The following is a 27,865-nucleotide window of genomic DNA, read 5'->3' as shown; positions in this document are numbered from 1 at the left end:
TCTCGTGTATCTATGAATACATCTTACTGCTGGCATAGTCACTGTCCAAATGAGAGTCCTCAAGCAGCAACCTGTATGAAATTAACACCAAAAGTACACTGCAATACCAGTACAGTCTTCATCTACATTTTTATGACAAGTTGATATATTGGCAGTAAGCTTATACCAAAGGGCTGTATGAGAAGAAGAATCCTTATGGCACTGAAATTTCCTCAGAGCTTTTAAATTCCTTCGTAACTTTTTAATTCTGATTAACAGTCATAATAAACAAGATTTACTTACAACCTCCAAGCGTTAGACTTTATTAATCTACATAACATGCAATTAAGTTAATATACTTTGATTCTGCCTGTTTCTGAAAGATGTTTTAATCTTCCTGGCAAATATGAAAGCAATCCAGCAAGCAAGTCTCCATGCTCAGTTTTTGAACAATTGACCTTATTTTGTTGTATTTTAACAATTTAACTTCCCAGTGGAAGATGGGTACTTCAAGCACTAGAAATTGTTCTGCTTGCTTACAAACATGCCAGGGTTCCTGTCCTTGGACTGTGCGTAAGACAGGCAGAGGAGTCAGATTTGCCGCAGAGGTAGAATTTGTCCTCTGGTCCAAGTGAAGTCCCTGTACACTCCCACGTTCTCTCCTCTGCCTCCTCCTTTTCCATCACGCTGCCCCAGCAGTCCCATCTCCTCTGCCTCTCCAGTTCTCCAGTGGGAGGCACAAGCCTGTATGTTCCCTGTATGTCACAACGCAGCATTGACTTGTGCTGCTCTCATGGGTCACTGCAAGTGATTACCTCCTTCAGCTCTACTGCAGCCCGTGTAACCTCCCAGCAGCAGGCTAACAATCCAAATTACAGTTTATACCTCCCATTCTGCCTGGTTCTGCCCACTAAAAATTAAAAGTAACGTCTAACCAGGTGATACGCATTGCATTACAAGCAGTTCACTGGCATCTTACTAAGAAATATTTAAAATGTAGTCTCTGCTTTGAGAGAGTTCTTCAGTAGTCCTTTAAATTCAAGTAAAGGGACTAACGAGGACACCCGGAGCTCTCAAGCCTACAGAACCATTAGTTTTGATGGATGGCTGTTATTATACCTGTCCTTGCTTAATTGTTTTCTACTCCAGTTACCTATAAGCCAATTAGGAAACGCCTGCTGCTTCTTACTTTCACATAAATGACACCATCCTGATTACAGGGCTGCCATCAAGGAAGAAAGCTCCTTCCACAAAATACGTATATTCCAGTCAGTTGTTCCTCCTGCTCCAACAGCCTTCACATGAAGTGCTGCTAACTATCAAAAAAGATGTACTGCTCTCTTCTCATGTAAGGTAACGTTGATTCACAGGTGGGTATTTACTTCACATTTTAGATCTTTATCAGTGTGCCAGCCTAGTATCTTTGAACACTTTAGGAAGTACTGCTCTGGCCAGGAGCAGCTGAGGTGTGATCACCAAGGCACTCAGGAAACAGCTCTTTCAGAAATGCCATTTTGTTGAATGCAAGCGACCTCCTACCTGCTACAGAGGGAGAGCACACAATCAGCAGACACCACGAGAAGGTGACCTGCCATCAGTTCTCACCCTACTCTATTTCAGACCAGCTCACCTACCTATTTCCCAAGTAATAGCAAGGAACTACACATGAGTATCCCTAGTACACTCCATTGCTCTTCTTGGACAGACCTTTTAATAGAAAAAGAGAATAGAAAAAGAGAATAGAAAAGAGAAAGCTTGAAAGGACAGAGGGATGGCACTGGCAAAGAGCTTATTAACACAGCTCTTCTGGGAACCAGTGTACGTTGTAATCAATAGTATGGGAATCCAAAACCATTCATTTACTATGGAGAAAAAAACCTAATAGATTAATGTCTACAGGAAGTCGAGCCCAAGACGTGAATGTTTAGCAAAACTGACCTTCCTTAATGAAATTATGACTGCAGATGAAAAAAATGTTTCACAAACGTTGTAGAATTCATTTCTCAAGCAATTCTTTCACTGTAAAAGTCAATCACATTTTGAATACATTCTTTTTGCACCAAGTGCATTGTACTTGAATGAGCAGATTGTGCAGAAAGTTTGACACAGAAATCTTATAAGTTTCACACATCCATTTGAGCTTCCATCTATTTTGTTCAGCAACACACAGAGAAAAGCGCACAAAACTGTTTTAGCTATATCCTTAACAAGTCATCAAAGCAAGGGTCATGCCAGACTTCTGATATTCCTGATAAGCTTCTTAACCTAGGTACTTAATGAAAGATGTGAAAATGATGTTCTATGAGCATGAACAAATTAAATATATATATATATATAACTAATAATATTGACCTCCTAATTGAAAGAATTATAGTACACATGTACTACTAATTAATTGACACTGGAAAGTTACTTGACTAGTCATCCTGCACCTTGATTTGGGAATAAATGCTGAGACATGAACAAGAGACTTCATCTCCAAAGAGCCAGAAAACAACACTGCAGAGGTTTTGTGAGCTATACTTCCTGACATCCCTTATTTTCTGTATTCTCTCTACTTCCCTTTTGCACATGGTAGAATCATTAACCAGCATTTTGCAGGGGATCATTCACATGGAGATTTCAGCAAAGCCTGTGAAAGTACAACTCCTTGTACCAAATTCAGGACTTCTGCACGGACTGTGGTTGTAGCTGCCCTGCTTTAGTCCTGAAGCTGGACAGACTGCAGGTTCAAGATATTCAAGGTGACAGGGGACACTTCTGCAGTCACAGCCAGCATCACACTTCTCTACCTGCCCATCCTCACCAGTAAGGTGACATCCCAGCCCTCATTTTTGATTAGCAATATTCCATTTCTCACAAAATGCTGAGAAGCTCTGGGACAGGTCCCATACACCAGAACCAGAGTCTTTAAATTTTAAATCTTTGTAAACAATGCTCCCGTTTTATCTTCCATGTCTGTTTACATAAGCATCATCCAGCATCAGCTAGCTCAGAGTAAGTGACAAACTTCAAAGTTCTTAGAGCTGCTAGGCTGTGCTCTCAGCACATTTGTTTGGTGAATATTCAAGTGAAATAGTTTCTCCTTGTATGACTGGTTCCCCAAATGTAAAGTTCACATACTGAATAATTCACATGCAGCAAGACACGGGGTCAACACAGTACAGAAAGACACTCTCTCTGGAGACCAGTACATATACATCTAAGAAAACATGGGGAGGGATTAAGAGGAAAGAAAATGTGAACAGCATCTAGACACCGCTCATGCTGCTCAACAGGAATGATGCATATGTCTCCTTCATATCAATACAAAATACTTCTAAGCTTCCTATGTAAAGCAACCTGTGGACCCTTCCCAGTACCATCCGCGTGTCAGTCCTTGCATTCATCTCCTCATATTCTTGTTAAATACTGCACTGACATAATTCCATCATCTGGCTCCCTTCTGTGAAATGGGGATAGCAGTAACTGTGCACACCGATAACGAAGCATATTACTCAAGTCCTGCACTAGTGCCCTGCCCAACACATCCTTTCCTCCTATGCACTCTAACAGTCAGTGAACATGCTTGCAGCTTTTCTTAGGAAGCCACTTCTTCGGACAAGGTTAGCTTGGTCTGAGAAAGAAAGGGTTTAAAACTATAATAAATCTTACATTCTACAAAAGATTAAGTACATGTGTTTTCACCACAGGTACTCATCTGCTTATATTCATCCACGTGAACCGTACAATATAAAAACTAACTCAAAAGCCAGAGATGTCATTTGGTTTTATTCCTTGATTGTCACTGATTTATACATGCTCAATTCTTCCTACTGTTATTACTAACTTTTCTGAAGAGGCGAGACTAGTACTATAAAGAATTTCAAATCTTTGCTCTTTACTGAAAGTCACTTACAAAAAAAAAAAGAGAGAGAAAAAGCCACATAGAAATTCATTGCAATGCCTACAGTATCTTCCTTACTATCTCTCAACTTTCAAAAACTTGTAAAGAGTCCCCCCAACCATAGACAATTATCGCAGCTTAGTATTCCACACGATTAAGTTTCTAGACGCAATCAATCTTTGACTGATACACTAAACTCAAGCTGCTTATAAAGTGATTCAGTTCTGGTTAATGGAAAGGAAGATTATATGATATAAACCAAAATATTTTACAGGGTAGGTGCTTGAAATCAATGAGTCACTTAGCTGTTATATTCAACCTGGTCACAATAGCAGACAACCTTGTCCTTTTCACACCCCAAAGATCAGAACTGAGCACTTCTTAACATTTTTCTTTAATCTCTAAACTCACAATCCTGCCACCCCAGTTTTTAATAGTTTTGTTTGCCAGTTACAGCAGGGAGATTACAATGAGTGATGTATGTGTTCAAGATCAATACATCTGTAAGGAGATGGAATTCATATTGATCTTCAGTCATGCCGCACATACACCTCACTTGTCATAACCCTCTCTCTATAAACAGAAGCAGTACTTCCGCATGCTGGATTTTTTCTCGTTACTGCTTCACTAGCTGCTCAGTCTTGCTCCTACATCCCATTCTCAGACTGCTCCTAGAATGGTATGCAATCTTTACTCCCAAGCTTTAAGAAAACAAGAGCAAAAACTGTAATAGCAGCAACAACTGGGACTGGTGTCCTGAGGCAGCAAAACAGAATTTTGTCATTGCCCAAAAGGTCCAGCCTGGTTAATTAGCCCTTCCTAGATTGTGTATTTTCCCTGCTGTACACAGGCATTAACAGACATTGAATCTTGGAATCCAACTACGTCTCCACTATCTAAAGATACTCCAAAGGAAGAGGAAGAGGAAGAAATTTACAGTATGTTTCCATTTTGGTCCATTTAGGCTTATGTCTCATACACACACTTATCTGAGTAACAGTGAGCTGCTACTTCAACGGTGTTTATTAGGTATTTTTGTTTCCAAGTCTTTGGTATATCAATTAAGTCAAAGCTCCACTTTGTTTAGTTTCTCCTCATCACAGAAAATTCAAATATATCAGAAGTGTCTCTAGCACATCTTTCTTTCCATTTCCTTCTAAAACATAGGAGCTTTTCTCTTGAAACACTAACATCTACTCTTCCTTGTTTCATGGCCAACAAAACTCGATATTGTTCATCTAAACCCTTAAAGAGCAAAGACAGGAGCTAATAGTGTAATAGAGTAACTTAGGTTCCAGCACCCCTGTACATATTATTTCACAGCTTTACCTGGGAGGCACAGGGCATCATGGAAAGTGTATCCACACCATAAAGTATGATGTAAAGAAGAGTATCAGGAATTACCCACACATGGAACCACCATAATATTTCCAAAATAAAGTTTTCTATGTTCTGACGCTTTGTGATTGTTCAGGTTGTAAACAAATCTCTTCTGCTTGTCCCCCAAATTTATGTGTTTTTTTTTCTTTTCTATATTTGATGAAAGCTTCCAAAGTAGAAGGGACATTCACACCACTGCAGTAAAGCTTCCCAAGTCTTGCTGGGCAGGTGGTGAGCCACTGGAGATACCCAGCAAGATGACACGTTGAGCTTTGTGCATTGTGCAGTTGCAGACATCCATTACGGATGAGCACACAGTGCTTCACAAAGCACAGCCCCCCAGGATGGTGTGTTTGTCTCACAAGCATCAGTATCCAGAGAGAAAAAGAGGTCTTTCAAAAGCAAGCAACAAAACCACACGGTTGAAGTTAGCCTTTACAATCTAGCAGTTAGACTCACACCCTGAATTTGTGACGTACTCCAAAACCCCCAGGCTCTGCAGGACTCAGACAAGGAATTTAAAAGCTGAACCCCCAATGTCCCAACTCTATAAGCCCTAAACAGGGTTTTTGTGGTGCTGTTTCTGCACTCGATGTTGACAGTGGAATTTGAAATAAACAAAAAGACAAAAGAAAAAGCGCTCCCACTTTGACAAATTCAAAATTAATTCTGCTCCTGAACAGGAAAAGTTTTCAGAGCTCAGATCTCATGGGATGGGAAGGGCATTTTCCCACCCATTTCTACTTCTGATGGTATATAATCTAATGCTTGGATGTATTATAATACTGTCTTAAAGCACTGCTTTTAGTTAAGCCAAACGTGATGAATGCTGAAACAAGTGTATTACCTTGTTTGTTTCATCTCGTTTGCAGAAAGGCTTAAAAGAATTCCTCTCTGGACGAGGATTTACTGTTCCTCCTACATACATCTGCAATCACATCCCCTGCAAGAGCTGACACATCTACTTACGCCAATAGCTTTACTTCCAAAATCATTCTGATTTTCAAACTTTTAGTAGCTTGTAAAGCTGACCCGTAATGAGATTTTTTGCTACATATCAGAAGGAGGTTTTCTGCCTGTATTAATGAATCTCTCTACCATTCTGTACCATTATGGTAAAGACACTTTGAAAATTTCCTTTTCTTACAGAAATTTTAACTCTTTGCCATCTTTAGACAAAAAAATAATAATAATAATTCCCTTTTTCAAATTACTCAGAAGATCTTAAAGCAGTTGTAATCCTATACATGCAAAGAACCCACAACATACCATGCATCTCAAAACAAACATCTAGAATGGAAAAGAAAAGATCCTTCAAGATTACAAGCAGGGTTAAACCATGCAGATTCTGCCACCTGTCTGGATATAGCTCAAAGGTCACTACTCAGACACAGCAATGCAAGTCTGTCACCAAGAAATAGTGGTTCAATGAAGGAAATAAAACTAAAATTACCCTTCCGGCCTGGTGACAGCCTAGAAGTTGTACCTTTCAAAGTCAGTACCTCCTGCTGTTTTATTTTTATTCTGTAAACATCAAAGGGAACTTCAAGAACACACAAGACCCCCTCCACAGTTTACACAAGTTTTAAAAATAAAGAAACGGTGCAAACTCATTCTCCACAGAGAGCCATTTAAGTGTGCCAGTTTTTTTGTTTGTTTTGTTCTCTCTTTTCTTAAAACTAATGCATTATTCTTAAAAATTTCTCCATTGTCATTGGGCTTGCATCATTGCACAGCACAACAGAGACATCATCATGTACCAAAACACATGATGGAAGTTACAGGTGGACTGCACGTCTGGTCATGCAACATGGCAGAGACAAACAGCAGAGACTCCAACCGCTGGCCCGACACCACCTCCAGCAACAGGGCCATGCCAACAAGACAAAAGCTGGGGGCAGAGCAGGGCACTGCCACTTTCTGCCCGCGATCCCCACACATGGGGATGTCCCTGACAGGTCCAGACAGCGCTGCACTGCCGTGTTTGTGTCATGGAGAAGGTGGCGCAGGCCAAAACACTGCATTGCCAGTGCACCGCAGGGTCACTGCAAGACCTGGGGGCAAGGCTCCTCTGATCAGCCAGGAGCTGCCAGTCTACAGTCCATGGCAGCAGGCTTTGGAAGAATGAGCCCAAGTGGTTAAACGCTAATTTCTACCTCTTTCTACTTCACCCACGTATACATCAAATAAAACATCCAAGCTTTTTTTTTTTTTTTTTTTCTTTAAACCAACTTCCCTTTGCCTGGGTATGCAATTGCTAATAAAATAGACAACAGACCTATTAATTCCTCATTAGAAAATATCTAATTTTGACAATCCAAAAAGAGTAGTGCATTTTCATAGGTAAGTAATTTTCAGTTAGTACATAGTAGAAAAAAAAAAAAAAGGAAAAAAAAAAGTATTACTCTCTTCTTGGAGAGAAATTCTAAATATAAAAGAAATCTGTTGTGTGGTATAATAGAAGCTGATCTACCTCCTCAGCAGAGCTTCAACCACTTCAAAAATGTGGCATTTGCATAAGAATATCTTCAACAGCAATTAAGTACCTTGTGAGTTTCTACATATAATATGGCAGTATTAATGAATTCACACCACTGTTAATACAAAATGTTAAAAGTTTTAAAGAAATATATTAGAATAACATGTGAGAAAGGAGTTCAGGAATGCTTCTGAAGAAATTAAGATTTAGACCAAAAAATTGCTCTCCTTCTCCCCTCAATTAACCTGTGATTTCACATAGAGAGGGCATTTAGATACACAATGGGAGAAACATATCTACTACATTCAAAATACACAGGGTGCAGAAAATTGAGTTATATCAAAAAGCGGCTGCCTCACAATGGCATGGTCTGGACTGGCAGAGTTTACAGCAGCTAAGGCAATTCTCTGAGCAGTCAAGGCAGTGACACTCTGAGTCTCATCCATCTCATCACTCGTGGATATATTCCACGATCTGCCAAAGAGTTTAATAAAGGATACCCACAGAAAATGTATCCCTACTCAAGAGAGGGTCCATCGACAGTCTCTCATCTCTTTGCAAAATGCAACCAGTAGTTTCTTCATATGTGACCTGACTTTTCATTAAATTAAGTACTAAAATTTCTGCCTGCACCATGTGATCAGACATCTGTTTGCAGACACCATGCACCAAGAATAAAGTAGCCTGCTGTGCATGTGGCAGAAAAGGCACACAAGCAAAGTGTAGAGCCTAGCACCTCAATTCTAACTGCAGCCAGAATCTCTAAGTTTTAAATGAGGAGGAAAGTATTTTATTCCTGATGCTACTATAAATTAAGAGAGTTTGGCATGGAAAAAATCACTACCATAAAAAATTATTGCCATTTATTTTAAAAATGGATTTCAAATGATTTTTCTAATTTCAATTTAGAATTATCTTACATCTTAAAAAGAAAGAAAATGTAGCAGTTACAAGCATTCCCTAATTTCCAGGTTTCTTGTTTACTTTAATTTTTAGTGTGGATAACAAAAAGAACAACACAAAATTAAGCAATGTGCTTTCCTGTGTAAGGACAGTATTTAAAGATGAGTAACATAAATCAAGATTCTCCTCTTCTTTGAGAAATGGAAAAAATATATTCCCTTCCCAATTCCTGTGCATACTTCAGCTCCCTCCAATGACAGAAGCAGGAAGATGTGGCACTGCTGACCTCAGACTTGAGTCACAGCACGTCTTTTTATTGCACTACAGCAGCTAAAGAAAGCATGCGCTGCTAAAATAGCCTTTGGAAAAACATCTTAGCATATGGAGTTTGTCTGGCGTAGGCTTTACTAAACATCCACTTCAGAAGGTGCCTGTGGCAGGAGTACACAGTGTTCCAGTTAAGCCAGAAGTAACCTTTCAAGTAGCAAATCTAACCCTCACATTAGCTGGACAAGGAGAAAACCACGAATTGTCCCAAAGATGAGGAAAGAAGTGGCCTTCTCCGCCCTATTCTATTTCCTGAATCAAGAGCAAGAAAAGGGATAAAAGGGAATTTAAGTCTTTGTGCTTCAAATGCGAAATACAGTTAGTTATCCAGCAGATCTGCAGCTCTCAACCCCCTTGATCTGCTTTCCTGCATGTCTTCCGCCCACATACTGCAGTATCACTGATGGTCTATGAACTGTCCCTGGCCATGGTAACAGGCACACAAGGAAGGCGCAGCAGCACGGGGGGCTGAGAGGGGAGAGCCATCGAGCAAAGATGATGCCAGAGGAAGAGAACAATAAAGAGGTAAGAGATTGTTTGATTTAGATACATATTTGAAGAAGACCCATGAGGGTGCTGAAAATATTGAAGAATCAGAGAGCGTTTAGAAGTGGGAAACAGGCGTCAATTTCACCTCATTGAGCTAGCTCAGGGGAAGCACAATAAAACATTACACTCCTTGCAGAGCAAGGCAAGCGGTGCCCACACATGACATGTCCGCTGTGGCAGGCCAATTTGTCCCAGACTTTTCAAATGTCACACTGCCTTCTCCTGACCCTACAGACCACAGTCCCACCGCACCAGAAACAGCAGCAGGACAAGTTTAGCCAGTCTGCTTTGCTCACCCCACCTCGAGCATGGGGAGTAAGGGGACTGATCTTGCCATGTACATATGGGGAAGCAAGGAGGAAGGCCTTTGTAATGCTTTGCAAGAAACCTACAGCTTTTAGCCTTCGGTACAGCACAGCAGGGCAGCTATGTCTGTGTCACTGGTACAGCTCTCGAGCACTGCTTGGAGCCTTGCAACCCCATCCTGTAGCAGAAATGTGGCAAAGCGTGGGGCTTTGGGGCCCTTTGGAAGGGGAAAAGGCCCAGCAGGGCCTGTACAAGGCCACAGCCAGCACCCGGGCAGCTGGGCCCATGGGGAGCAGCAGTCCCCCAGCAGGGACTGGGAAAGCTCAGAGCCACCCAGTGCCTCCTTGAAATCCACAGATGCCCCCCAGATATGAGCTTGGATGAAATTCAAACATGGCTCATTGTTTCATAGGCAGAACTCACAGCTATGACGATTTGGGTTGCAAACAGGCCTTTCAGATCCTAGGAAAGACTGCGTGAACGTCATAAACATAAAGGCAAAGATGAATTTAAGTCTTCTGTGATTCAAATCTATTCCCTGCAGGAATTCTCCATAGGGCATTCTCCAGACTGGGTGCTGGGACTAAAGGTAACCTCGCTGCTAGTGAAAATCTTGAAATGACACCATAGCATTAAAAAATAATAATAATAAAAATAAAACACAAAAGCTTTATAGAACTGAGGCAGTTTTTGGCATAAAGTCTTAGGTATACTTGTACCAACAAAAAACATTTGTTACATAAAATCATTTCCCCTTCTCTTTAACCAGAGTGGGGGAAAGGATGCTTAAAATATAACTCAAATGGCTTAAAACATAGCTCGTACTTCCAGTGCTCATTACCAGAATTATACATTTCATGTCTGGGTGTACAGTACAGTAGATGGAATTTTTTTCCTACTTCCTGCAAAACAACATTTGCTTATTCAACTGCCTTTTAGCAATGGGTATAATCATAATCCCAAGTGACATATGCAGTGATAGCAACTGACTACTTACTCTCTCTGCAGCACTTTATTTCCAGAGATGCTGTGTTTAATTAGCTCTACGGTAGTCAGAGGAGCAAACAGGTCACCTCTGTGTCAAATCTCTGATAGTCATCTTCCTCACTGCCACCCCCATTGCCTTCATTTATTTTACTGTTCTGCTTTTGTTTTGCATGCTACAAGTAAGGTCATTAGTGTCAGATAGCATTTTTCGTGTTACGTTCCTGAATAGCTGCAGTCTGGAGAAGGGAATGAAATAAACAGTGAACTCCAATGTACACAGTCTGTGCGAGGGAATGAAAATGGAATTCAAATTCCATGTTCAAAATGAATGTCACCTGAATTCTCTGAACAGATGATGTCATAACTGTTGCAAAACATTGACAGTTAAGAACAAGTGTGAATTTTATTTTTGCCTGGATTCCGAAATCTGCAGGGTTACCCAAAGCCACCTTCTCCTGTACCAACACATGTTTCTTGTTCTGGAAATAGAGGCTGTTTTTGCCATGTACTGTGAGAATCTGTCATTGGACCAGCATTCCTGCAGTGCCAAAAGACTACGCCAAAATCTTGAAAATAGACCTGCCACAAACGCTGAGTCACATGGAAGCATATACAAGAGGCAATTACATGCAGAATACTGTTCTTTGATACTCCAGATGAAACAGAGTAAGCAGACAGGCGGGGGGAATGGATTTCCGCATTTAAGCCATGCATCAGACGCAGAACTGCTTACTTCTGCTCTTTGTAATCACTGACATTGTGGCGAGACCCAAGTGACTCAGCTCCAATCTGGCATATGGCCAGGGTCATGTCTCCTTGCCCGTGTTTCTGCCGGCTGATTTTCTAATTTAGATAGCATTCCTTTTGGCAGTTCTCTTGTACATTGGGGATCCACCTGTGAAGCCATTACTGTTTTGAAATCAGCTGTCATTCTTGAAAGAAATGTTTTATAATGCTTGGGGTCATTTCAATTCACCGATGTCTTTTTCAGATTCAGCATTACAGACCATGATAGGCGTGTCCCACCTTACAGTTTGATTTCACTAACTGTATATTGTGTAAAGTAAGTTTAATGAATATTTATAAAAACAGCTGAGACAGGTGTGCAAATATTTCTCATTTTGATTACTTTTTCAAGTGCATTTATAGGTTTGTCAGTCTTTGAAATAAACAATCAACCTCAGCTGCTTTTCTAGACAGATGTCCACTGATCACACTCATGCTGGCCCACATACCTCTATTTATCCATTGAAAAGTAACTGCACAGGCCGTAGCAAATTTGAACTGCTCCTGCAGTGCCTAATATGCCTCATTTAGTACGTTATATCTGAAACCTTTTCAAAAATCCAGCAAAACTTCCTTCTCAGATGATGCTATGACCCTTTCATATGCTGGTCAGTGAACCATCTCCTGCAAAATTTCCTGAACTTGTTTTTTTTTTTCATTTTCCTATCAAGAAAGGTCAGTCTATCTGCCCTGTGTTTATTTATCATTTGAGTCCTTCTTTCCAGAAGCTCTTTGAAGCTCTGTTTGTTCTACTGTCATAAAACACAATCATGTCTCTATTTCTCACTGTAAAATAAAGTAGTTTTTTTCTCCTTTGTATAATGGTAAGAACCACCATATTTCTTCCTATGAAGGCTGTATCTTGCAACATGGTTAGGGTGTTTCTTTTCTGAAAGAGAGCTAATGCATGGCACATCTGATAAAAGCTGTATTGGACTACTGCTGTATGTGCCTTGATCAGTACCCAAGGACTCTGGCCTCTTCCAACACATTGAAATTTATACGTAAGATAAATTAAGGCAGGAACCCAGGGACTTCTTCTCTTAAGATAGGAGATTAAAGGAAAGTAGAAGGTAAGGGAGCTTTAAAAGGGATTAAGTCAGATAATGAACCTCCTGTGCACTAGCAATCCTATAACACAATGATGTCTTTGAACCATCATGGTTGCTTTTTTCAAATCCTTCCAGCTCATGTAGGCTGATGTGATATGTATAAGGAAATGTCCCTTTATGATGATCCACAATAAGTATAAATCATTCCAGCTCAGGCTCAGATAGCCTTAATGCAGGCAAAATTCTAGAAAATCATTCTTAGAGTTCCGGTAGTTCTTGCTTTGTCAAGGAAAAAGGCAGTGATTGCACACAGCCATCGTATTTAACTACACCAGAAAAGAAAATCTGCAACACCATCTCTTTGAGTATTTCAACACTAGCCAGAAAGAGTGACAAAATTCATATAGCAGCCTCAGAGGTTTGATGAATTAGTCCAGATGACATTGGGACTGTAACTTTACACTGCAGACAACAGACAAACCATAAAATTTAAAATTATTTATACAAATATTGTAGGAAGACCCACTTTATACAGTCAATGCAGTAAAGATGTACTCCTCTAAAAAAGACTACCTAACATGGAGTGTCAGGGAGTGCAAGTGAGATGAGCAAACAATTTAAATTAGCAGCTGTTGTGCTTCATTCTTAGTTGAAAGTAATTGTGCCACTGACTACCAAGGAGGGAGAAGCCAAGCCAAATACACTCACATTTACAGACACCTTACCAAACTTTCTTAATGCCATCAGGGGAAGTGGTGACATATTTAAACATAAAATGCATATTGTTTACAAGCTTGGTGGGGTCAAACGGTTTCAGCAATTTTTTAATGTTTTTCAGTTCAAGATCTAGCTACAATCAGAAACATTATTCAGTATTTGAATCTTGCTGTTCCTAACATTTTAGAGATGCTATTTTACATTTTGCATGTTTAACCTTCCACTCTACAAATGATTCACCACTTGGCAGGCCAATTTATAATAAGTATAAAAAGTATGTTTTTTAAATTCTGCTTTTTTCCTGTTCTATTTAGAAACAGTCCATTATGAAACATGTTTTTCCTTTAAGGAGTGAAATTTAAAGTAAAGCATAAATTGTATTAAACTGAATTTCCAAGGTTCTCTTTCTTAGTGTGGTGTACTTGCAAATCAAGCTACAACTGTTGTCAAAATCTGCGCAGTCATACTTCCCAGACACTTGCCCCAAGCCAGTAGGTTTAAAGTTAAGCAAGATAAATGTATGTATTTGCATTCAAGTCACTTGAGAACTGATGATTTATTTCAGAAGAGCAGATCCAGTTAGTTCTACAGTGCTGGAAGTTGTCCTTCCAGCCCAATTCAAATAAAGATTTTTTAATTATTATTTATTTGGTTGGATATAGAATCATAGAATCATAGAATATCCCGAGTTGGAAGGGACCCATAAGGATCATCAAGTCCAACTCCTGGCACCGCACAGGTCTGCCCAAAAGTTTAGGCCATGTGACTAAGTGCACAGCCCAATCGCTTCTTAAATTCAGACAGGCTTGGTGCAGTGACTACTTCACTGGGGAGCCTGTTCCAGTGTGCAACCACCCTCTCGGTGAAGAACCTTCTTCCTGATGTCCAGCCTAAACTTCCCCTGCCTCAGCTTCACACTGTTCCCACGGGTCCTGTCACTGGTGATAACGGAGAATAGGTCACCTGCCTCTCCACTCCCCTTCGCGAGGAAGTTGTGGACTGCGATGAGGTCCCCCCTCAGCCTCCTCTTCTCCAGGCTGAACAGGCCCAGTGACCTCAGCCGCTCCTCATACGTCTTCCCCTCTAGGCCCTTCACCATCTTTGTCACCCTCCTCTGGACACTCTACAACAGTTTAATGCCCTTTTTGTACTGTGGTGCCCAGAACTGCACACAGTACTCGAGGTGAGGCCGCACCAGCGCAGAGTAGAGCAGGACAATCACTTCCCTCGACCGACTAGCAATGCCGTGCTTGATGCACCCCAGGATACGGTTGGCCCTCCTGGCTGCCAGGGCACACTGCTGGCTCACTGTCACTGGTAATACTTTCCAGAGGATCAACATGTTGCAGTAGCCAAAGTGTCAAACCAGGACCCAAAAGCCAGTTCTTTCCTCCTGGCTGTTTCATAATAATTGAAAACACAGTTACCCATCACATCTGCAACAATTCCCCAGGGTGGTGTGGTAAAGTCTTGTCCAGAAAGAATGACAACTAATTCGGCAGAGATTGCAAAAGCACTTAGGGATAGAGGACTCTCTCCCTCTGCCCCAACACAGATTAAGCTAGTTAAAGAAAATATCAAATATACGGGAGTATTTTTCCCACAGGAGTAGGAAAAAAAAATAAGCATGTTTTGGTCAGTATTTTATAGAAGGTTCACATTACATCCAGTCAAGGTCTGGACATCCTCTCCTCTCACATTCATGTGAAATTACTTGATTTACTACCTAACTTACTCTAGAAGGGCACTTCTCTTATTATCTAAAGTTCTGGCAATTGCCCCTGATTGTTGACCCACAAAACTGTCTTTAAATTAAGTGTTAACATGGTGAACTGTTGTGTGATATGTAACTGTCTTTAGGGCCCAGGAGTAGAAATGAATTGAGATGAAGAAGAGAGCAGTGATCTGCCAAGCACTCCTTCTCTGCTAAGAAATGGGGTCAGGGCTTCTTTTACTGCATATCTATATAGTGCCTCACATGATGAGGCACTGGCCTGTGGCTGGGACACTCAGCAGGGCTGAAATTAATATATATGTATATATTTCATAGATTTCATAGAACATCTCTTGAAATCAGAGATGAAAGATGATAATGTTTTCATAGAATCATCTCTTACAATCAGAGATGTTCCAAATACAGCTCCAGCTAAGATCCAGATCAGAGCAGTGCATTTCCTCTTATAGATTCTTGTGATTTGAAACCACTGTGATCATGTAGCCTAACTTCCAGAAAAGAAAATCTCTGCTACTCATTCCCATATCAATAGCATATACCCAGAACTTCAGACCTTAAATAATGGGACAATATTTTCTGAGTGACTGATTGACCTCAGCACATCAGGATGGGACACAAAAACGCCCAAGGATATGATGTTATATTCCAAGACATACAAGCATGTCAGATCTTGAGCATATGCATTAATTTTGTACTTTACCAAATGGAAAACAGAAGCAAGGAGGCTTGAAAAAAACTATGCTTCATTCTTTGAGGTTTTTTTCTATTTTAGACTGACTTATTGCAGTCTATTTGAATACAAAAATGTTGAGCAAAGCTTGATGAGCCAAGGATCACTGCAGAGATAAGGTGATTAGGAAAAAGTCAATTAAAAAAAAAAAAAAAAAGAATTAAAAGAGATTAAAGTAATTACTTTCAAATTGTCCAGGTCATATTAAGGCCTCATCCTACACCTTTATCCTGAAATAATTTTCTGTGTTTTACCTCAATTTGCACGCCTGCAGAAGTTAGTGGATTGAGGCACTCAGCAGATTTCTTCTGTTATCCCCATGGTAAATATCTGAAAATGGCAGTGAGAAAACAGAGAGCATCAGTATTATAATTAACATCCATACATACAAGATAAAACTTGTAGTTATTTTTTTTTCTTTTTAATCAATTGTTCTTTTTCATGAATACTGATCATACGTACATATGTGTACATACATTTATTTATAAAATAACAGACCAATACTGTCTCCTTCCTTTCTTTATAGTAAGATACCTATGAACAAGTTACTTTTGACATGCATGTGTTATAGCAGATGGCAAGTATTATTATTATCCAGACACTTGTAACAGTTACGGGAAGGAAAAAACAGCAACTTTAGTTCATTATGGAAATACAGAATGTGATACTCCATGAGGCAAAGCTTCCTGAATATTTAAGTGTCTTGAGGTGACTTTATAAATTAGAGTACGAGCTGCCAGATTCCCAACTACTCTAACTCCAACTAAAGTTTGCAGTACTGCATGCCCTAGGTAACTGGGAGCTTCGGGGGCACCAAAAGGGCATTGGGGAGCACCAAAACCCAACTGAAGGGTGCTGGGAGTCTCCAGAATGTACACAGTGAGGTTTGGGAGAAATCAAAAGCCACGGGGAAAACTAGGGGAGCATCAAAAAACACATAAAAGGCTCCACAGGAGCACTGAAATACAAGTTGAAAAAAGCAAATGCATAATATTGCTTAAAATCTCTGGAAAGATAATATTTTTATAGAAATAGCCTGATAATAAGCTGTTTAATATCTGGGGCTACTTGAGGCATTTGAATGATCTTTCTACTTTCCATTTTATTTATGTAAAAGCTCTTGGAGGGAGAAAAATGTTTTGAAACGGTACAATTTTCATACAACATGTCTGGCTGAGAAGTCTAGAGAAATTTTTTCTCATATTCTATATAAAACACTGCAGAATTTCACTGAAGATTCTTGAATTAACATGAAGTTGATATTCACTGTGATAAGGTACTTTTTTTTTTACAGAAGAGATGAAATAGGCTGCATTTTAGAGCTTTTTTTTAAAAAAAAAAAAAAAAGAGGCATCGAGGCATCACTACTTTCTCATCCTTAAGTTTTAACACGTTACAGGTATTACAGATATTATGCATAGAGACTTAATTCTTATCTTGTTTACCACAAGATGAATCATAGGTCATTTCACTTAAGTGTTTTGATTTCTACCAGGGATATCAAATTCATTTCCAGTTAGCACTATGATACGTCCCAGGATCTTGCAACACAAGACCAGGTCCAAAAGCACAACCATATCCAGAGCTTTACCTGACTGTACTCAGTACTCGTGTATACACCAAAATTATATCTGGGAAGACATTTTTTGCATGAGGGGAGACAAAGTTTGGATTTTACTTCATGGGCATCTCTAATCTCAGCCATATTGAGGAGGTTGGTGCATAATTTACACAGAAACCTGATAAGGACATGCTAACCCTCCTGCATATGGCTATGACGGTCAATAGGAGGCATTGTTGATGGAAGTGGAAAATAGCCCAGAGCAGGCTTCTGATGCCCAGGGACACAGGAATACTCCTCCAGGTAACGAAATGAATCCACCGTAAAATTTCATTGATACTTAGAAGTCTCCAACAGTACAGTGGAATTTAGTTCTGTGCATTTCTTTTCTCAAACAACAAAAGGAAAGTTTGGTGGAAACAGTCTATGACATAATTAACATTTCACAAGACTGGTAACATTAAAGGGCTTTGTATTTTTAGTGGTTCAATAAACAAAAGATTCTCTTTGAGTTCCCTGGGAGCTCTTGGTTATCAATCCAAAGCTGAGTTAAATTAGAAGTGATTGGGAGCTGTTACCATCTGTTAAGTGTGTGGTGACTTGTGCTGCATGAGTTAATATGTTTTAGCAGACAGATGGGCAGAATGTGCAGGCCTTAGTCATTCAGCACCCTTGTTAGCAATCTAGATAGAGAGATCAGGAACATGGAAGGCATAGGAGTGAATTTCTCTGTAATTCCATGACAAAGTTCCCTGCATTGTGCTTTTGACCTTTTTCAACGATGTTTCTACAATCCCTTCCTCTGTTACTTATATTGTCTGGTTAAGAAAAGCATTGCTCTCGCCTGGTGCTGTCAATCTGTCTCCTTTCTCTTGCTCAAAAATAAGAAAGTAAATAAATCACCAAACCAAAGCAAAGCAAAAAACATTTCTGTTCATGCCTTCAAGTGTAAAAACCCACACAATCTAATCTTTTCTTTTTTTTTCATAGACTGAATGTCACAGCAATTAAATAATGATGATGTGAAAGAACACTGCCGTATCACCTACAATTTAACTCTCTCTTTTTTCCCTCTTTCCTTCTTCCCAACACAGCTTTCCAGGTCTAAAGGTACTGATTCTCCTATGATTGAAAGAAACCCAACAACCTGTACTGACAAAGAAACTATTGTTTAATACACAACATTGAAAAATAATATATTTCTTGTAAAAACTAATTAATTGTTAGAAACATTATCTGTCTTACACACAGAAAAAAAACAACCCTGTCTTGTACTAGACAGGCTAATGGAAAAGAACTGTTTTGAACAAGGAAAGCAGAAAGGGGAGGAGAACACTGCAAGGGGTTTAAGGAAATAACAATGCAGCTTTGTTGTTAACTTCAGCTTTTGTCTGCTCCTTTCCTCTCTTTGCATCAGTTTCCCCATCTTCAACTGGGAATCATTAACCCACACAAGCGATCATCAAATTCCCAGCGCTAACACTACATTCTGGGTTCTAAATATCTCTTCACTATCAGTTACTTGTGTTTCATCATGCCTTAAGTTAAACAGTAAGATTTTGGAGCAATGAGATTATGTTTTAATCTTCAAAGCATTTACTACATTTTCATACATTTTCAGAAATACATGCAACATCTTATATCAGAGAAATGTCAAGGATGTGAAATCAGTCACTCAACTTTATGAAACACAAACATAAAGGCTGCAGTTGCCTTTTGTATACACACACATTTTGAATTAAGTCTAGCTTTCGTGGATCCTGTGTCTGTGTTTTAATAAGCACCAGAAGATGTGGTCTCCTCCTGAAAGTATGTATAGTAGGTGTACCAAAAACTTCGTAAGACTAATTAAAGGCTTCAGCACTGTTCATAAAACAGGGGCACAGCTTCAATACAGAATTCTTATACAAAATTTTTGCATGGAATTGGGCTGTTTTTCTGGACGACCCAACTCTCAATGCAGTGCAATCAGAAGAAAATATGCCACAAATCCAAGGTACCTGTCCTCAGAACTGGAGCTATAGAACCTTTTAATATATCTGAAAGAGAAGATTTTTCTTATTGTCATTTTGAGACAAATATATCTTACTGAGCCACCCTTGCACAGCACAAATAATGCATAAAACATCTCTAGTCTATCTGTTCGTCAAGCTAACACAAAATAATCTGCAAATCTAAAAATTGACAGAAGACCCTGAGCTACTGGTATTAAAGTCCCTCTGAAGATTATTCTGCTTTCTGGGAGGTACATAACAGAAAACAGAAGATTAGAATGAACTTTAGTAGAACCGGGTGCAGGGATTGTTTTAATCACTTTAAAAGGTGCATAGTTTTACAGCGAATAATGATTTTCAGTCTAGTGATACTCAAACTCTGCACACGTTCAAGAAAGTACGATATGAAATAGCACTCATGCAGGTGACAGATGAATGAACTAATGCCCCATCATGGTGCTCAGAGCTCGTGAACCAATCATCTTTCACCTGAAATCTGAAACAAAAGCTCAGATTGGTTACGCTCTTTAATCATAACAGTATCTTCTCTAAACGAAACTTTTAGCCAACAAAGCTCTAGCCAGATCCCACTCTGAGCAATTACATTCTGCCTACAAGATTTATGTTCCCTTTGCAGTTTCACATGGAACTAATGTCCACCCACTTGCTTCACGGAACTATTGCTGTGTGATTGCTGTGAGTGGCTGAAGAGTTGCTGGAGTAGGAGAAGCAATCAGGGACCAGAGACAGCTGCCGTGCATGGTGGCAGCATGGTGGCCAGACATACCCAGCCAACTGACCTAGAGTCTGTCCTACAGCAGAGCACATTTCTGAAGGAAGGGTTTAGTTTGAGATAAGTCAATTTATCAATATTTCACTAAGTGCTGTGGGATCTTAAAGAAACAAAAAATTGTACAAAGTGTAATGAGGTCAGTAGTTACTCACTAAACGTAGCAGCAGACTCCTTTGTTGTACAAAGCAGTAAGATGCACAGCACTAAATATACAGAAAGCTTGAAAACACCAAAATGACAGTGCCTCCTCTATTCTTAATGTGGGCTTTCACTTTCATTAAAGGCTTAGAACAGCAGTCATTCAAGCTAATGGATGTTTTTCCATGGAGTTCAGCAGTTATCAGTGCAACCTAAGCACAGTCATTCTGACTCATGAATTTAGTATAGCCTGAAAAAGGCTCAGGTGAGGCATTGCCTCAGCAAGGGATTCAGAAAGTGGGTTAAACATAAGCCATAGAACGATGGTAAGATTCTGCTTTAGCTGTGGAAACTGAATGACAGGACAGCCTAAGTATGGGTTAATAGACCTGCTTATGCATCAGAAATATATACCGTGCTATGCCAGCAAGCCACCCTTCTGTCTTCCACAAGTCAAAAAATAACACCTGTTCTGCAGACATTTCCTGAGTAAGGAGTGTTTTAAATTTTATAAAGGAAGAGAAGAAATCTTTCACTTACAGAATGATCACGCACCTGCAACGAGGATTCCCTAAATACCATTTTTTAAAATGCAGCAATGACTGGCCTGCTGCAAAGTAATCTATCAGCTCCTTCCCATTCTTCTCTGAACAGCATTTGGCCACAAATCATGCAGGGCATCCACATTTTTAGGACACACTGAATGCATCAGCTCTCTCACTATCACATCTAACTCAATAACTCTCTCCTCCTCCGCTTCATGTTCCTCAACAGATTGTGTCAATTCTCTCACAGTTTTCTATCTTGCTTTTACAACTCTGATTATTGCTTACAGTCATGTCTACCTAACCACTAGTTACTCACAAAAAGTACTCTGATCAATCTCTCAGCAGGCACTGGATTTTTTTGGTTTATCTTTGAAAAACTGTATAGGACATCTCCAAAAATCATTTACATAAATATATGTAACAATCTTGAATGTAATCATTAGCTGTCTGTAACTGAAATTCTACAGTTAAAATATTTTGCTTTCTCTGTTCATTATGTCCAGGTAGCTCTACTTGATCTATTGCAATATTCTGTTTTGCTCTTGATTTTCCAGTGCTTTCTGTGAGCTGACCTTGTTTTGGGTACTCAGTATGTAAACAGCCTCACCAGATTCTGTGGGACCCCAGTATGGAGACATAAACCCATGGTTTAGCACCTCATTGCTTTGAGTACTCTTCCCAGATATATTCAGTGCATCAGCTAAGATTTTCATTAACTTCTGTCAGAGGATATTTTTGCTGCTAATGAACTCAGGTTTACATCTGTCTATTGCATTGATGGGATCCAAGAATAAAATTTAATTTTAGTAGTACAAAATAAAGAGAGACAGAAATCAGCCCAAGCTGAATAAGAAGCTGAGTAGCTAGAAGTAAAAGAGGTTAAAAAAAAAGATAGTCACATGAATCAGATCTTTTTGTTATTTCAGCAGCTGTCTCCAATTTATACCACCATGAATAATAAAACAATCTCAAAAACTTGAATTCTTATTAAACAGTACCTATCAGAAGATACATCTGCAAGTTGTTGCAGAGGAACAACAGAGCACAAGGGAACTGCAAACCAGAAACTGCCCATTTATCGCAAGGCAATGAACAGTGGCCAGTTCTTCACTTCCCTCATTTTTCTCCTTTTGAACTTTGTTATCTGAATTACCAACTGGGTCTTTCTCTTTTCCCATTGCTGGTCCCGCATCCTTTTCAAGGCTGTTAATATTCAGAGTATCTGAGCTGTGTTCCTGTCTGGCCGTGGGACTTCAGTACTGGCTTGTGAGCCACAATGCTGCTGGCCTTTTTAACTACGTGCTGCTCTGGGCTGTGCGGGAGCCATTCTGACAATGGCTCATGTTTGGTAGTGAGCAGCCTAAACCAGGCCATTTGCTGCTTTAAGTTTTGGACATGCTTTCAGCTAGCACTGCTTATAGATTCTCATGATCTGACAGCAGCAGGCAGGGAGGTGATCTGTTTCTCTACTTCTTTAAATGTTTTTAAATGATGGTTATTGTCCACAGGCACCAATAGCATGGGATGCACAGGAGCTTCCTCGTTTCCCCAGTCTCTCCAGGCTTTGGGGCTTGAGCCCCTTGGATGAGTCTCAGTGCCCTTAAGCTGACAGGGACTCATCAGCTAATAGAATTTGAAGTCAGAATATACATGTATTACTGAAATACACTGTGAATATAATCTTCACATAAGCCTCTTAGAGCTTTCAACATCTGTTCTGTTGATTGACATTGTTCCCATGCTGTCTGTTTCACAAATGAATCCGTGAGCAGGTTATTAATATAGAAGTATAAGAGATGTCTTTTAATGCTAATTGTGTACTTTAAAATGGTTCTTATGTGAAGGAAGGTTATTCTGTATTTTAAGACTGCTTATTGGCAAAAAAAAAGATTTTGTGATTTTCCTTAACTGAAACCACTAGCCTACCCCTTTCAATGTTCATTTCCGGACCTCAGTAATTTTTTCTCCTGTGAAGCGCTTCCAGGAAAACTCCTGACCTCCCTGAGCACATGGAAATATTCTATTGACTCCAGCATGGCTGGGGTTTCAGGGCTGATCTCTGGATTATTTGTTTTGCAGTCAGTAATGGGATAAACATCCTGCATTAACCACATTGGTTATGTTTGCAATCCATATTCTTAGAAAAGAGACATGATGTCAATAAAAAACCAACAACCGGTTTGTGAAAAAGGAGCTAATTACACAATTCAAAACAACCTTTTCCCATCAGAAGATGTCTTTTTGCTGATTGCTTACATTTAGGGAGCACCACCAAGGCATACAGGTCTTCCTATAGGACATTTTTCTGGCTCACCTTTTTGACTGGTCCTTTAAATCCAGTAATGTACAGGGAAGAGATTTGCTTAAGGCAGATATTTTGCAACTGGTTTCTGCTTCTCCTTTTCTTCTAGCAGATAGAATATTTCTTCCAGTGTCTTTTCTTCCTTTTTCTACCTATAAGAATGTTGGTATGTTACCAAAAGTGTCTTTCCACACAGCTGCATGTTAAAGTACCTAAAGTAAATTTGACGTTTAAAGTTATGGGACAAAGAAAATTGTTTGTTTTATGTATTAAACCCATAAAACCTTTCACTGAAGGTTTTATTATAAGAAATGCTTCCCAGCTGAAGTCTCTCAGCTCTGACGACAGAACAAGCAAGACACAACCTCTGAAGTAAACACCTTAAATAACAGATTTTTGTTTTATGCCTTTTCCCAAAGCCTTAACCCTCTGGTTCAAACATTGGAACTTTATGTTTTGCACCATTATTTCAGCTGTTTCTCAGCTCTAGGAGTGCTACGGCATGCATGCCTATGGGACTTAAAACAAATTTGTGTCTGCATGTCTTTGAGATGCAGCTGTTTGAAGAGATGTAAGATAATTTTACTTTAAAAAATTGATCTATTATTTATTCATGCACAGGTTTACAGCAAGCAGCAACCACAGAGCAGATCAAAAAACACTGTGTAAATCTAGTCTTATGAAACTTTGCCTTTTCCTGGGACAGATGGGGATCATTGGAGGGCAGCTGGCTTGAGCAGGGTGTTCCTACGGGGCAAGCTGGGCAGGCAGGATGCCCGGGCTGGGCCTTTGCCTTCCCACAGGGTTAAACCTGGAAAGTGAGTAACAGGCACAGAAAGGAAGAAAGATTTGCCTCACTTCCATACCAGCCTGAGCATTTTTATACACTACTTCATGCCTTTACAACAAACAATATCCTGTTCCTTGACACATTTGGCCAAAAGCCCGCAATTTTCATTTCCATCACTCTTGCATTGTCCGTTTATGACAGCAGGAGTTTAGGGCTAAGCCTGATTTCTACTGAGCAGCTTCATAAAGGATTGGGGTACTTTAAACACTTTCTGCCAGCCCTGGAGCATGACTCAGCATAGCACTAAGCAGCTCACATCCTTAGCTATCATCGCTCTCCTTAGAGATGAAAGCAGCACTACCAGTAGGAGGTGTTTTATCTTGATCAGCATCAATGATGCATCTATGCAGGAATTATATATAGCCTATATCAAGTATTTACAAATCAGGATATTATAACAGAATCTTTAGGGTCACGAACATGAGCTTTTCTCTGCAGCTAGGGAGCAATAATAAAACAACCTTTAAAAAATAAGTACATAAATGTTAACAGTTCGAACACAGCCCCATATTTCCAAGTGCTAAGGCTTGGAGTACAACATCAAATATTATGAGCTTCATGATAAAAATGCAAGACTTGGCAACTCGGGAATTGTGGCAGCCCATTAAATTGCAGCATTTTATAATCAGGCATCTGGCATTGCTAAATATCCCACCCCTAGGCCCTGAACACTTAAAGCCCAGCAGCGTGCCACAGAAATCAAAGGGACGCTGCCCAGCCATGGTAGCCTGCCTGCACAGATCACATTAGGTGCGCATGGTGACGCTGAGGAAGTAGGTTAAATTAACTGGCTTGGACAGAGGCTGTGCCAGCACTGCCACTGGATGGACTAGCCAGCATATGTCAAATGAAGACAATATTGGTCACTGAGCCACAAGGCCAGCTGCTCTGCATTCAGCACATCATGCGTTTTACAAGGATTAAGCGCCCTGGATTACTAGAATGGCTCTTTATAGGTATGTACTCACTAAATTGCAGCTCAGATAAAATTGCTGTTGACATTTGGCTTCGCAGCTTGTGCATTTGTCAAAAAGAAAAAAGAAAAAAAAAAGCAAAAAAAAAAAAAAGCATCTTCATTAGATGATCTAAAAGCAAAAATAGAACTACAGAAATGTGGAATTTGATAGAAAATCCAGATACATTTTAAGAGATAAGGAGACCAAAATTAATCAACTTTTACTAACAGAAAGTGTTCTCCTTCTTGAATTCTTATAAAGCTATACATGCTTATTCCAAAGAGCCTTTTTATTTGCTCTTTTTCATTTGCTTATTTTCACAAAAGAGGAATGTAAGATTTGAAACTCTGAGTGCACGTGGATGTAACAGATCAGATGCTCAGATGGTAGGGATGCCTGACGTCAGTGGAGCTCTGCTGATACACCCAGCTAAATGCCTGCACCAGTACGTCTCCAGACCGCTCATGTGAGGAGCCAGCTTTTCACTGTTTGACCACAGATGCCGGCAGTTGCCCAGTGATGAACTCCCCGTGCTGAGTCAGGGCTCTGTGCTGTGCCCTCTGGGCATCTGCTCAAGCCCCTTCTCAAGCGTTCAGACCACCACAGTGTCGGAGGTGAGAATTCAGTGTGACTTTAACAGGGTTAGACAGAGACACACAGAAGAGGGGGTAAATCATTTGTGTGCTCTCCAAGTTCAGGTCATTGGCAACCACTTAGGGTTTAAGAATCTTTTCTTCCAAACAGTTTGTTCTGCGAGGTATTTTTTCATGAGGTTTCCCTGATATTTCTGCTAGTGGCTACCTCTGGAGAGAGGATCATGAAGTCACTAGACCTTCCAGTATGATCTAATATGACAATTCTGCCATTTCTATCCAATATCGCATGGTACAGAGCATGAAATCTGTACAGTTACCTCTCCTCTGGTCATTTATCATTACTAATGGATCCTGGGGATAATGAATACTTTAGCTCTTGTTTATAACAGATAAATGTTCTACAATAATGCCTCTCACTAAGAAAACATAATTTTAACTAGGCAAGAGATTAAAAATAACTAGAGAAATATTGTGACAGATGGCACTGCTCATGCTGCCTTAACATTTGGGCATGTTCTGTTTAATGTTGCTTTCATTCTCCTGATTCAGAACAGAAAATCCAATTAAATTAAGCATGTTGAAACATTTCTGACATTTTTTTCTTGGTTTATTCCTTATTTTGCTGATGAAACCAGTGTGATTTTAATGCCCAGTTTAGGTGAGGAATAGGAGGCCAGGGAAGCAATGTACTATGAACAGACATAATTAAGGTTTTTCTGCCACACTGTGAATTACTGCAGAGGGGGAAGCATGTATTTCAGGCTCTGAGTTTTTCAGCCTTCTACCTCTTGAGGAAATGCAGTGAGTTGTGTCAAATTTGTGCTGATTTTTTCTCAGGAAATATGGCTAAGATTTCCTGGGGGAAAAAGAGCTGCACGACTTTGAATTTACGTGATTTTTTTCTTTGTTTTCCCCCATTTTGGAGATCTTAAGTCTGTCTCTTTTCAAAGTGCAGGAGAGATGACAGCACATTCCCAAATTTCTCTTCAAGGTGAGCTAAGCACAGAGAAGTCAGACAAAAAGGGAGACCCGGGTGTACTTTCAGTAGACAAGTTTTGACCATATCTGTCACAGGATTCTAGTAGATATGAAGTTTAATTGCTTCTGTCAACCCCTAAATATTCCCTTTTCCCTTTCCTCATCTCAACCCAATTTTAGGTTTCTGTTGGAAGAAGAACGTATCACAGAGCTCCATTTCAGCATGCTCTAAGTTTCTTTGGGTCTAGACAGAGAGAGCCTGACCCTCGGAAACGTGCCTGTCACACAGGACTACTCCAGGGACGCACTGAAGGTTGGAAGGACGCAGCAGCCACCACTGGTTTGCCTCTGGTCACTGCTCAGGCATGAGCCAGGGGTCAGCATCCCAAATTTGATGATGGCTCTTTGGAGGAGCTTTTTGTGAAATTAATTCATATTTCAGGCTGTTTTACTTATTCTAGGACTGTGTGTGAGTCATCCTCTGGCAATGCTCGTCTCTCTCTTAGATACCTACATTTTACATTACTTTTGAGATCCATAATCCTGCTCAAGATAAGCAGAGTCAACCCAACTTGGGTTTTTAATGAAAACTCACCTTCTGTTCTTTCTTGGTTGTTTTTGTTATTTCTATACATTTAGTATAGGCTCTTTCTCATACATTTTGAAAAAATAAAGAGTAGGATGAATCTGTTCTTCCCACTTGGACTCACAGGGCAGCACTGGACAAGCCTGCAGGCAGGTGTGCAAGTATATTCATCCCTATCACCTTTCACTGACGTATGTCAGCTCTGTCAAACCAGCTCTTCCATGGGCATGTTCATGTAATTCCTTCTTGTGCCATTGAACTCCCACTCCTTTGAACTAATCTCACAGGTGTCTAGAGAGCTAATAAAGGGAGTTAATGCTTTCGCTAGCTGATGCCTAAATGTTGCTAAGTGGAAACAATCTCCTTGCTGAAAAGGAAATTTCTCACTGATACCCAGTCTGGCTTTGTAAAGCGATTGCTTCCCGCCTGCACCATTTTCATATGGAGAAATTAAGAAAAATCTATGCATAGAACACAGCAAGAATCTGTAATTAGTGCCGCTCCTGAGAGGCCCATGAACTGGCAACGCACAACTTCTTGCTCATATTTGGGCCCTCCAGGATCAGCCTGAGGAAACAGGCAATTAAAGGCTCTATGACCCAGCTGCAGTTTTTGTTGTGTGATGATCTGAAATTCACCCCAAGACAACAGCTGCAGTTTCCAGTGAAGTTTGCTACTGTAAAGTAACATCTGAAGGCACTTTGGTTGTTTCAGGCATTTTAAAATGTTTTATGTCTACCGTTCCCA

The sequence above is a fragment of the Cygnus atratus genome, chromosome 13, assembly GCF_013377495.2.
Source record: "Cygnus atratus isolate AKBS03 ecotype Queensland, Australia chromosome 13, CAtr_DNAZoo_HiC_assembly, whole genome shotgun sequence".
Classification (NCBI taxonomy): domain Eukaryota; kingdom Metazoa; phylum Chordata; class Aves; order Anseriformes; family Anatidae; genus Cygnus; species Cygnus atratus.
The sequence above is the reverse complement of the archived record's forward strand: the minus strand, read 5'-3'. Positions refer to the sequence as shown.